The 12,746-nt window shown below is 44.2% G+C and overlaps 1 pseudogene; it reads right to left on the reverse strand.

Moving 5' to 3' along the window:
* Window positions 1-322: 322 nt before the first annotated feature.
* Window positions 323-12,746, reverse strand: part of LOC118632097 — a 107,015-nt pseudogene continuing 94,591 nt past the window's right edge.

Raw genomic sequence — 12,746 nt, forward strand, 5'->3', positions numbered from 1 at the left:
ACCAGGAGATATTTATTTTCTCTACTGGGTCTTATTTTCAAGAAGTCTACCTTTAGATCTTCAAAGGGTGCTTGGCTATAGCACTGGATTCTAGTGAGCCTGGTGGGGACTTGTCTGGTGTTGTTTTGAGCACAGAGGAGACAGCATTGGGAGATTGAGGCACAAAGAGATGATAATCAAGCAATCAGGTAGTACCAGCTTAATAAGTCTTCTAGGGCAGTTTTTCCCAGATGGGTGAGTTCATGTTGTTGGAGGACTAACCAGTGGGCTAATTATTCTGGCACATAGATTCTGTGGTCTGGGAATATCCACTATCCTTCCTTCATTGTATTTTCTTCCTCCTGTTGTGCCCATACTTCTTCCCGGGCCATGTGCAGTCCCAGGAGGAGAACTGGACACGCCTCCAGAGCTTCAAAAGCAGTCACTCCAGAATCCCCAAGGGCCCCAGCCTGTGGGATCTGAAGTCCTGGAGCTGGTCCACATGGAGGCAGCGGCCACCCATGCAGGCTTGTGAAGGCCCACACGGGGTGTCATTGGCCCACAGTGAATGCTTGGTCTGGCACATGGCATGACCATTGAGATGCCCAGAGCACCAGAGGGCAGCACAGGGTGGCAGCAGCTTTGGACAGTGGTGTGAGTGAAGCCCAAAGGTCAGCTGGCACTGGTGGTCTGTGTCATAGTCTTTGCCAGGGAAGTGACATGCAGGGGAGCCTCTGGCTTGTCTAAGAGACAGTGCTCATAGCCATTGTAAGCAGGCACTGCAGGGGGACCAGGGCTCCTTGGGATCCACATGAGCCATCACAGGAGCCGTGACATGACTAGAGGCACTCCCAGGCCTGTTCAGACCAACAGAGGATTTGAACTGTCTGATTAGAGCCCGTAGCACAGCTCTGAGCCAGGTCACACACAGTGCGCTCATCAGCCATGCCCGGGGTGTCACAGGTAGAGACCCCACACAGGTCTTGATGGGTAAACAGAATGGCTGGGTCCAAGTCCTTAGGGGTGTTGAGTCCTTACTGCCAGGCACAGAAGCTGTGCAGGGTCTGGGCGGCACTGGGTCCCACCTGGGGCCCTCCCTCTCCTGGTCCTAGAACCACTAGCAGAGTCACCATCAAGCTGACAGGGTTGCGGATGCTCGGGTGCTTGAAGGCCTTGGCTGTGGCTGCCATGACTGTGAGCAGGTGGCGCTTTGGTCCTGCGCCATGAAATGCTGCCATCTTGTCCTCTGCCACCACCAGGGTCTCCACAAATCTACTCAGGGAAGCAAAGCACTTGGCTCTTGGGAGGTTAGACCTGGAGTTCCCAGGAGGAGTCTTGACACTGCACATGGGACCTGGGCTGCTGGTGCGACTCTTCCGGCATAGGTTATGAACCCAGGCCCCCAGCAGAGTAAGGGGTGGTGCCTCCCTCCAGTGGCTGGATGTGGAGTTTGCTCTCCCAATACTGCAGCACCCCTAACAGGGCTCTCTCGACCCAGTGCAGAGATACCACTGTCTCTGGATCTCTGTTGTTGGTACCAGTGAGGTAGGTGCCCGGCTCCGCCCCACCCCGCAGCTCAGATGCCTGGCCCAGGTACTACACTGTCAGCCCCTCGACCCACACGGGTCTTGCTCCAGCTCTAGCAACAGTGTCTCCCCAAAGGCAGGCAAACGGTACCACAGCCTAGCCTGGATGTCCAAACCAGGCAGGATGCCACCGTTGAGTTTCTTGGGAAATACAATCTCCTCCTTCTGGGGGAGGGGGCCAGTCAGTCTCCCACAACCAGGTCAATTTGCTTTGAAAGATAAGCTACCAGTTTCTGCCAAGGCCCAAATTCCTGGGTTAGGACTCCCAGGGACATCCAGGACTCCTAAGGCTGGTGCCTCCATGACCTTGGTAAATGCTTTTTCAATCGGGGCCCCAGACGAGGGGTGCCTGTTCTTCTCCTTTTAGGGTGTTATATAAGGGTTTTGCCAGTTCTGAAAATCCGGGTATCCATTCAACAGAACCCTGCTGCTCCCAGGAATTTGCGAATCTGCCCACGGGAAGGGGAACCAGAATAGCGCAGGCTGCGTTCCTTTCAGCCCCTAGCATTCGTTTGCCTGGGGTGATCTTGAAATCTAAGTCTTGCCTCGAGTGGCTGGGTGGAGCAAAAGTTCCTGGTTTTCCTCGCTGGTGGTTTAGGGTACTCACTTTTCTGCCTCCTGCATGCCTCCCACTGGGGATTGGGCCCACAACCTGGACATGTGCCCTGGCCAGGAATTGAACTTCTTGGTGCGTGGGGTGATGCTAAACCACTGAACCACACCAGCCCAGGGAAGGTCACAGTGGGGAACAGCAGATGCGATTGGGCTCCCCACAGTCAGCTGCCTATCCAGGCCCTCCTGGGATGTGGGTCCAGCTGGGACATGGCAGGGTGCTAAGCTGGGAGAGATTGAGGATATCTGGGCATCATGTCCTTCGCACCCTGGCTTTGTGGAAAGCTCCTCTCTGCAGCCTGGGGCTCAGACTAGTGCCAGAGTCAGGGGCAGAGTTTCAGAGGGGCTGGGGACCTTCAGACGAGATGGAGAAAACTTGCCCTTGGCTTGGGAGAGGTGCCTAGTGGCCCGGCTCCTGCACACCCTCCTCTCCTGCATCTTTGTGTCTCCCTGCTGCTGTCTCCCTCAGCTCCTCTGGCCTCTCTCTGTCTGCCCCAAACTCTGGCTTTGCCTCTGTGCCTTTGTCTCTCCTGCCTTCTCCCCTGTCTCTGTGTCTGCAGGTCTCCCTGAGAGTTCCTCATCAGGTAACGCTTCTCATGCCCAGGCTTCTATGTCTAGATGTCCAGCTGGTGCCTGGGTCTGGAGCCACTTTCTGGCTTCTGTGATAATCCACTGCAGTCGACCCAGTCTGGAAGACTGCTACCCCCTCTAATGGGGTCCCATCAAGGCTCATTCTCTGTGGACCCCTTGTTTCTTGCAGTGGTAATTGCATTACTGCCAGGGGTTTTGGTCTCTGAGTCACTGACCTGAGACATCTTCCCACTGGCTGCAGTGGCTGGTTGTGGGGGTGAGATGGATGGAGGTGGGCTGTCTGGCAGGTGAGGTTCCCCATTCTTAGGTAGTGGGGCATATGACAGTGGCAGTGGAGGGGCCTCTTCCGAATCCCCTTGTAATATAGAAGGTCGTTAAATTCGCCGTGAAGTCTTCCTTTAACTTTGCACCGTGAGGACCTTACACTGTCCCTGACTAGTAACACAGAATTGGACCCAAGGAGGCCTGATTTGGGCTATTTCCAACCACTGGTTTATGTATGGCTACTGGTCGGATAGCTAGAGTCTCAGGTGACTACCCCATACATGGCCTGGACTGTGGGGACATCACGGGTGCCTTCAGAGGGCATTCACACCAAAGGTGGGCCATTCTAATTCACAGAGGGTGCGCAATTTAATTGGGGTCAATTTGACCCCATAATCTCTTGAAAACCCCATTAAGATTCTTTATCATACATTCCAGAACAGTGGGTTTAGAGGAACTTCCCCCCATAATGATATCTAAGATGGTTAAGCAAACCTCCCAGGGAACTGTGTCATGAGACAAACAAAAGGAAACCCTTATTTTGTCTGCCTGGCCACTCCCCTTGTGGGGATTTAGGTGCCTCTTGGCATTGGCAGGTCAGTATAAACCCCTGACTCGGATCAGGTTCACTGGTGGGGACAAATGTCCCTGAGAACTTGATACTTCCCTTAGCCATATAAGGTCATCATGGATGCACAAGTTGGGACTCATGCAGGCTCCATAACAGTTGTTATAGAGCACGGTCACTCACATACACACACAGAATTTAAACTTCCACCTAGGAATTCCCTATCCTGTGTGGTGTCTGTGCCACCGGAGAGGTGATCAGATTTTTCTTCTGCCTTAGAGGTGAACCTGAACTCGGTCCTGGGTCCCTGGGGGACATTTACTGATCTGATGTCCTGGTAGGCTTTTCTATCCTCACCGGAGTTTGTTCGAGCACAGTGGTGGCCGACTACAGTTGGCTTGGTGAGGGTCAGGGTCCAGTGAAATCACTGGTGATGCACCTTCCTTTCCATCGTGGGGCCCCAAAATAGTTGCTCCTTCCACCGGCTTCTGACAGCAGTAGCTCAAGGGGCCAGCATGGCTGTCAGCTTCCCAGCCAACGCACCAAGATGTGACAGAAATTTGGTCAGCGAGAAGAGACAGGCTGCCTGCACTCGGAGGATTAGAAATGGACTGTTTAATGTGCACTGGTGCTGCCTCAGTGGAGTCACCTCCAAAGGCTGAGCCCTGAGCCTGGGACCCAGCTGCCTTTTATTCAAGATAAGCTTCCGGGTATTTGGGGCTTTCTAGTTCTGCTGTAGTTTAGGCAGTTGTCAGATGTAAGGGAATAGCAAAAGCCAGGGGTGGGGGTCTCTGCACTAAGTGGCTGCACCTGGCCTGCCTTCTCAGGCCAATAAATCCTCATTTAGGCATACTACTCATTACAGTCCATTAGGAAGTAGAATTCTGTAAAACACATTTTAGAAAATGGGGCTTTTATAATGAAAATTCCTCAACAATGACCACATGCTGTGATTTTGAGAGTTATACTCAGGAATGTACTCTAAGAGGCTGGGACTCAGCCTGGAGGCACCCATTGGTGCTATCTCTGTTTCTGGAGGAAGTTCTGCTCATGGAAGAAAGAAAGAAGAAATTTTTTATTGAGCTGTGGTGTGGGTACAGGAGATGTGTGTATGTGTATCTTTTGGCATAATCCTTGGGTTTGGAAGTTAGTGATTCTGTGGATGGTTGTCCATTGGCCCCAAGAAGTCTGATAGGAGAAGGTAGGGCCCAGACAAGGGAGAGTGCTGTGTTTGGAAATCCTGGTAAGAATACAGCCATATATACCAGTCTTCGTGGGAAAGAGTACAGAGGAAACTACTCTAGCAGGGACTATATATTAGACCTCTCACAGAGGAGTATAAGAACCAGGGACTAATCAGTTTCTACCGCTTGAGTCTGAGAAAAAAAATCTAGGCTGAACTAGCATTCTTTACGTTCCCTGGGGGTAGGAATATAGGGCTTGGGGCAAGTGAGACCGCTGAGGATTTAAGTGCCTGCCACAGGGTAGGAGGAAGAAGACAAAGCTGTGTGAAGAGCCAAGCAGGCCTTGCAGACTTTGGGCTTGCACAACAACCTCTGAATAATGTTTTTCTTTTGGAAACTAGTAGCTTTCATACTTCCTATTTTACTTGCATTGCTGAAATTATGTTCTCTGCTAGATATGGATACCTATCAATAACGGCCGATGCGGTGGGTTATAATTGGGTGCGTTCAGCATTTAAATGGTCTCTTTTCAGTTCTGTTATTCTACCTTTTTGGAAATTTCCCTGTATAGGCAGGGCTTTCCCCTGTGCTTCCCATGGGGATGAACTTGTAGATCACACTCAACCTTGAAGGCAGAGAAACAAGGTGCTGCAGATTCTACTCAGGTGCTGTTTGTTTAGGAACTGGCTACACTCACCACTGCAGAACTATCTCCTGTTTGCGGGGGATTCATCCCCTTGGCTCTCACTTCTTTGCAGATTCAAATGGACAGTTCAAACAGACTGCTTGCAGAATTTAGGCCCTTGTTTCTGACTCCAAATTTGATGATCTAATTGCTGCATCACAGATTTTAAATATGAATGTTTCCAGATATACATGATTAAAATTCAAAACACATGCAAATATCATATTAATCAAGACAATGAAGCTTTTTCTTTGAAAGATAAAAAAGCAGATATATTCTGTGTGTTTCTCATGGTTGCAATAATAGCTATACTAATGTTTATGTCAAATCTCAAAGGAGAACAAATAGTCTAGCTAATGGCGTGTAACAAAGAATCTCCCAGTGTGAAATACAATAGGACTTGTTAGTTCATAATGTAGGGCACCTGGGGAAAAATGGATTTGCATTATCTGCGATGAGCTGAGCTGCTATCTTTTAAATAGCCATAGCATAGCAGTTGCTTTGAAGTGAACATGCTTTAAAACCAATACCCTATAAAGTTTTATTTTGTGGATGTAAAGTTTCTGTAATGAGAAGACAGTTTGGTGTATTTATAACCTCCAATTGCAACAGATCAATTTGATGTGTGAGTATACCCTATATGCCAGTGTGTTATGTGTATGAAATTGAGAAGGGAGTAGTTTTCACCTGATTGGATAATTAAATTGAGTCAAATCATGAAACTTTATTTCCAGACTCTAGGTATTTCAAAGTCACCATTTTAAATTTGAAAATTTAACTTCAGAGATCTTGTAAAAATCATTTAATAGATTCATTTGATCTTGAATAATGGCATATGAGTGGTTTTATTTTCTTTGAATCACATTTAAAAAGGCCAAAATGATGAAACATTAAAATAAAAAATATCACTCTTATTTCCTTACTTGGGATGATCTTGGTGACATAAAGCTGGACTCAAAAAAAAACTAACTACAGTGCTATTGTTAACAGATCAGGAAAGGCTTCTGTATGACATACACTTTTTTTTTTTTTTTTTTTGTATTCAGCACCTAGATCAGCACACACTGATCCTTACTTGAAATGATACCTCATATATGTAGAGACAGAAAACAGTCCTTTTCTTTGTTATGGTTTTTCTACCATTTATGAGAAGCACCTGATAATTAAACAGAGCTTGCTTGTTCCTCTGCTCTACACACAGATTAGGGATGTGCTCAAGGCTGCATTCTCTCCCACCCCCTTTTTGCTGCTGTTTTAACTACTGGATGATTGCACCAAAGAGTATCTAATTAATAGAAAGTTTCCTTCCCCCACCCCTTCAGACAAGCCTTTCCCTTTTGAACGCTTTGTAACTTTTGCTCTAAGCATGTTTTTCAGGCTGGAGAAATAGACACCTCCTTAGGACAGCTGCCTGCTGTCTCCTAGAAAGCAAACAAACTGTAACTTCTTAAAAACCACTGGCATCTGGTCAACTTCAACACAATCCCCCTTCCTGCCACAGCTGCTGTTTACTCCCTAAAACCCTAGTTAAAAGAGCAGCTCTCCCTATCTTTGTTACCCTTATACTGCCAATCAATGGATGGGTCCTTTTCTTCCTTTGGAAAGTAAAATAAATTTTCTCTCTTTCTACTCTTAATTGTGAATTCTTTCACAAGCTTATGTCACTGGAAAATCCTAACAATATGCATTCCTTAAAATTTATTTATGATAACTGAATTTAGTTCATGAATAAAATCCAAAGTTTCGCTCCTGGATGAACTTTGATAAGATAATGCAATGGGTTTTTATCTCTCCAGAATTTTTTTTTTTTTTTAACTTTTGATTCTTTTTTTTTTTTTTTTTTATTGATTACTTTTTGTTACAAATGATTCTCCTTTTTTCCCTCAGTGATTCCCCCCTCCCCCTTCCCTCCCTGCCCCTTCCCCCGATTGTTGTCCATGTCCACTGTTCATGCCTACATGCATATAAATTCTGTTGTTCATCCCTCTCTCAGCTCCCCACTCCTTAGGGGATTGTCCTCAAACTGTTATGTTCATTATATTCCAGAAATCAGTGAGATCATATGAAATTTGTCTTTCTCTGCTTGGCTTGTTTCACTTAGGATGATACTTTCCAGGTCCCTCCATGTAGTCTCAAAGGATAAGAGATCTTTCTTTCTTACCGCTGCGTAGTACTCCATTGTGTATATGTACCACAGCTTTTTAATCCATTCGTCTACTGATGGGCACTTGGGCTGTTTCCAGATCTTAGCGATTGTAAATAGTGCTGCTACAAAGATGGGGGTACATATATTCTTTCTGATTGGTGTTTCAGGCTTCTTAGGGTATATTCCTAGAAGTGGGATCACTGGGTCAAATGGGAGTTCAATTTTTAATTTTTTGAGGTGACACCATATTGTTTTCCATAGTGGCTGCACAGTCTGCATTTCCACCAACAGTGTACTAGAGTCCCCTTTTCTCCACACCCTCGCCAACACTTGTTATTTGATGATTTGTTGATGGCGGCCATTCTGACCAGTGTGAGGTGATACCTCATTGTTGTTTTGATTTGCATCTCTCTGATGATTAGTGATGATGAACATTTCTTCATATGTCTCTTAGCCATTTGTATGTCCTGTTTGGAGAGGTGTCTATTTAGTTCCTCTGCCCATTTTTTAATTGGACTCTTTGTCTTCCTTTTGTGGAGTTGTATGAGCACTCTATATGTATTGGAAATTAACCCCTTATCTGATATATCATTGGCAATTATGCTCTCCCATACAGTGGGTAGCCTTTCCGTTTAGATGATTGTATCTTTCGCTGTGCAGAAGCTTTTGAGTTTGATGTAGTCCCATGTGTTCATATTCTCCTTTGTTTCTATTGCCTTAGGTGATGTGTCAGTAAAAATTCTGCTGCGTATGATGTCTGAGATTTTGTTTCCCACAGTCTCCTCTAGGATTTTTATGGATTCATGAGTTACATTTAAGTCTTTTATCCATTTTGAGTTTATTTTGGTGTAGGGTGTAAGTTGATGGTCTAGTTTCATTTTTCGGCAAGTAGCTGTCCAATTTTCCCAGCACCATTTATTAAAGAGGCTGTCCTTACTCCACTGTATGCTCTTGCCACCTTTGTCAAATATTAATTGAGCATATTGCCTAGGGTCCATTTCTGGGTTCTCTATTCTGTTCCACTGGTCTATATACCTGTTCTTGTGCCAGTACCAGGCTGTTTTGATTATGGTGGCTTTGTAGTATAACCTGAAATCTGGTATTGTGATCCCTCCAACTTTGTTCTTCCTTTTCAAGATTGCTGTGGCTATTCGAGGCCTTTTTTGGTTCCATATGAACTTTTGAAGTAATTGTTCTAATTCTTTGAAGTATGCCGTTGGTATTTTGATGGGGATTGCGTTGAATCTATAGATTTGCTTTGGGTAATATGGACATTTTAATGATGTTAATTCTCCCAATCCATGAACAGGGTATGTTCTTCCACTTTTTTATATCTTGCTCTATTTCATTTTTCAAAGACCTGTAGTTTTCTGCGAATAGGTCCTTTATCTCTTGGTTAAGTTTATTCCTAGGTATCTTAATTTTTTTGCCGCAATGGTAAATGGGATTGTTTGCCTAGTTTCTCTTTCTGTGAGTTCATCATTGGTGTATAAGAATGCCATCGATTTCTTGACGTTAATTTTGTATCCTGCTACTTTGCCAAATTCATTTATTAAGTCTAGTAAGCTTTTGGTGGAGTCTTTGGGATTTTCTATGTACAGTATCATGTCATCTGCAAATAATGACAATTTCACTTCCTCCTTTCCAATTTGGATCCCTTTTATTTTTTCTTCCTGTCTGATTGCTGTGGCTAAGACTTCCAGTACTGTGTTAAATAGGAGTGGCGAAAGTGGGCATCCTTGCCTTGTTCCTGTTCTTAAGGGAAATGCTTTTAGTTTTTGCCCATTGAGTATGATGTTGGCTGTAGGTCTTTCATATATGGCCTTTATTATGTCTAGGTATGATCCCTCAATTCCCACACTGCTGAGTGTTTTTATCAGAAATGGATGCTGGATTTTGTCAAAGGCTTTTTTAGCATCTATTGATATGATCATGTGGTTTTTATTCTTCAATTTATTTATGTGGTGTATCACATCTATGGATTTGCGCATATTGTACCAGCCTTGCATCCCTGGGATGAATCCCACCTGGTCATGGTGGATAATTTTTCTGGTGTATTGCTGGATTCGATTTGCTAGTATTTTGTTCAGGATTTTGGCATCTATGTTCATCAGGGATATTGGCCTGTAGTTTTCTTTCTTTGTTGTGTCTTTTTCTGGTTTTGGAATTAGAGTTATGCTGGCTTCATAAAACGAGTTTGGCAGTCTTCCTTCTTCTTGAATTTTTTGAAATAGTTTGAGGAGAATGGGTATTAGTTCTTCTTTGAATGTTCGGTAAAACTCCCCTGTGAAGCCATCTGGGCCTGGGCTTTTGTTTGCTGGAAGAGTCTTGATTACATCTTCAATTTCTTCTGTTGTTATTGGTCTGTTCAAGTTTTCAATCTCTATCTGATCCAATTTTGGGAGGCTATGTGTTTCTAAAAATTTGTCCATTTCGCTTAGATTTTCGAATTTGTTGCCGTATAATTTTTCATCGTAGTTGTTAACGATCTTTTGTATTTCTGTAGGGTCAGTTGTTATCTCTCCTGTTTCATTTCTGATTTTATGTATTTGGGTTCTCTCTCTTTGTTTCTTGGTGAGTCTAGCTAAGGGTCCATCAATCTTGTTTATCTTTTCGAAAAACCAGCTCTTTGTTTTATTGATCCTCTGGATTGTTTTTTTGGTCTCTATGTCGTTTATTTCTGCTCTGATCCTTACTATTTCTTTTCTTCTACTTGCTCTGGGGTTTTCTTTTTGTTTACTCTCTAGTTCTTTAAGTTGTGAGGTTAGGTAGTCTATTAGAGATTTTTCTTCTTTTTTGAGGTAGGCCTGTAGTGCTATAAACTTCCCTCTCAGAACTGCTTTTGCTGCATCCCATAGATTTTGTATTGTTGTGTCCTCATTTTCATTGGTTTCCAGGAAGTTTTTGATTTCTTCCTTGATTTCCTCGGTGACCCATTCATTGTTTAATAACATTCTATTTAGCTTCCATGTGTTAAAATGTCTTTGTATGTTCTTCTTGCAATTGATTTCTAGTTTCATACCATTGTGGTCTGAGAAGATGCTTGTTATAATTTCAATCTTCTTGAACTTGTAGAGACTTAGTTTGTGCCCTAACATGTGGTCTATCTTTGAAAATGTTCCATGTGCACTTGAGAAGAATGTGAATTCTGTAGTTTTGGGGTGTAGTTCTCTGTAGATATCTATTAAATCCATTTGGTCTAGTGCTTCATTTAGAGTCTCTGTTTCCTTGCTAATTTTTTGTCTAGAGGATCTATCCAGTGATGTGAGCGGGGTGTTGAAGTCCCCTGTTATGATTGTATTGCTATCGATTTCTCCTTTGAAGTCCTCCAGAAGATTTTTAATATATTTTGGTGCTCCTATATTGGGTGCATATATGTTTATCAAGGTTATATCTTCCTGTTGGATAGATCCTTTCAATATTATGTAGTGGGCTTCTTTGTCTCTAGTTATGGCCTTCAATCTGAAGTCTATTTTATCAGATATCAGTATTGCTACCCCAGCTTTTTTTTCTTTTCCATTTGCTTGAAAGATTTTTTTCCATCCCTTCACTTTCAATCTATGTGAGTCTTTTGTTGTGAGGTGGGTTTCTTGTAAACAGCATATAGATGAGTCTTGCTTTCTTATCCAATCAGCTACTCTGTGTCTTTTTATGGGATCATTCAGTCCATTTACATTTAAGGTGGTTATTGATATGTACTTATTTATTGCCATTTTTGTTTAGTGTGGTTCTATTTTTCTTCCCATTTCTCCTGGTAATTACAGCAGTCCTTTTAACATTTCTTGCAGTGCTGGTTTGGTGCTAATGTACTCCCTTAGCCTTATTTTGTCTGGGAAGCTCTTTATTTGACCTTCTATTTTGAATGATAGCCTTGCTGGGTAGAGTAGTCTTGGATTCAGATCCTTGTTTTTCATGACCTTGATTACTTCATGCCATTCCCTTCGAGCCTGTAATGTTTCTTGTGAGAAGTCAGCTGAGAGCCTTATGGGGGTTCCTTTGTAGGTAACCTGTTGCTTATCTCTTGCTGCTTTTAGGATTCTCTCTTTGTCTTGAATTTTTGGCAGTTTGATTACTATGTGTCTTGGTGTGGGCCTGTTTGGGTTCTTCTTACTTGGGGCTCTCTGAGCTTCTTGAACTTGAATGCCTTCTTCCTTCACCAAATTAGGGAAGTTTTCTGTCACTATTTCTTTGAATATATTCTCTAGCCCTCGCTTACTTTCTTCTTCTTCAGGGACTCCTATGATACGAATATTATTACGTTTCCAGTTGTCCCACAATTCTCTTAAGCTCTCTTCTTGTTTTTTAATCTTTTTTTCCTTTTGGTTTTCTGATTGGTTGATTTCTTCTAGCCTGTCTTCTAATTCACTGATCCGGTCCTCAGCTTCCCCTACTCTGCTTTTTAGACCTTCCAGTGTGTTTTTCATTTCTGATATGTCATTCTTCATTTCTTCCTGTTGGTTTTTCATTTCCAGATGGTTTATTTTCAACATTTCTATGTCTTTACTCATGTTGCTCATGTCCTTACACATGCTGTTGAGCTTCCGCAACATCATGGCTCTAAATTCTAGTTCTGTTAACTTGCTTAACTGCACCTCATTTATTTCATCTTCTGTAGAGGTCTCTTGATCTTTCATTTGGCTTTTGTTTCTGTTTCTCACCATTTTCGTTATCACAGTGGGCTTTGGAGTCTGCCAAGTTTTCCCAGTGGGTTTTGGTGTTTTGCTGTTTGTGGCTCCCTCTCCTGGGTTTGGATGCACCAGGGAGGACCCACTTTAATCCCGCCAAGTCCCCTGTTCTCCGGGAGTCTGTGTGGCTCCAGCGGAGAGTTTAGCAGGCTATAGCGTTAGGAGGGCCCATGCAGGGTGGCAAGGGAGGCGGTGGGAATAATTTCCCGCCGAGTTCCCTGGTCCCGCCCAGTTCCCTGGGGTCTGCGAGTCTGTGGCTTCAGCGGCTACAGAGTTTCCAGGGCCATGCACGGCAGGGAGGGAGGCGGTAGAATTAACTTTCCGCCGCGTTCCCTGGTCCCACCGAGTTGCCTGGGGTCTGCGAGTCTGTGCGGCTTCAGCGGCTACAGGGTTTCCAGGCCGTGCACGGCGGGGAGGGAGGCGGTAGAATTAATTTTCCTCCGCAT

The sequence above is a fragment of the Molossus molossus genome, unplaced genomic scaffold, assembly GCF_014108415.1.
Source record: "Molossus molossus isolate mMolMol1 unplaced genomic scaffold, mMolMol1.p scaffold_m16_p_17, whole genome shotgun sequence".
In the NCBI taxonomy this organism is placed as follows: Eukaryota; Metazoa; Chordata; class Mammalia; order Chiroptera; family Molossidae; genus Molossus; species Molossus molossus.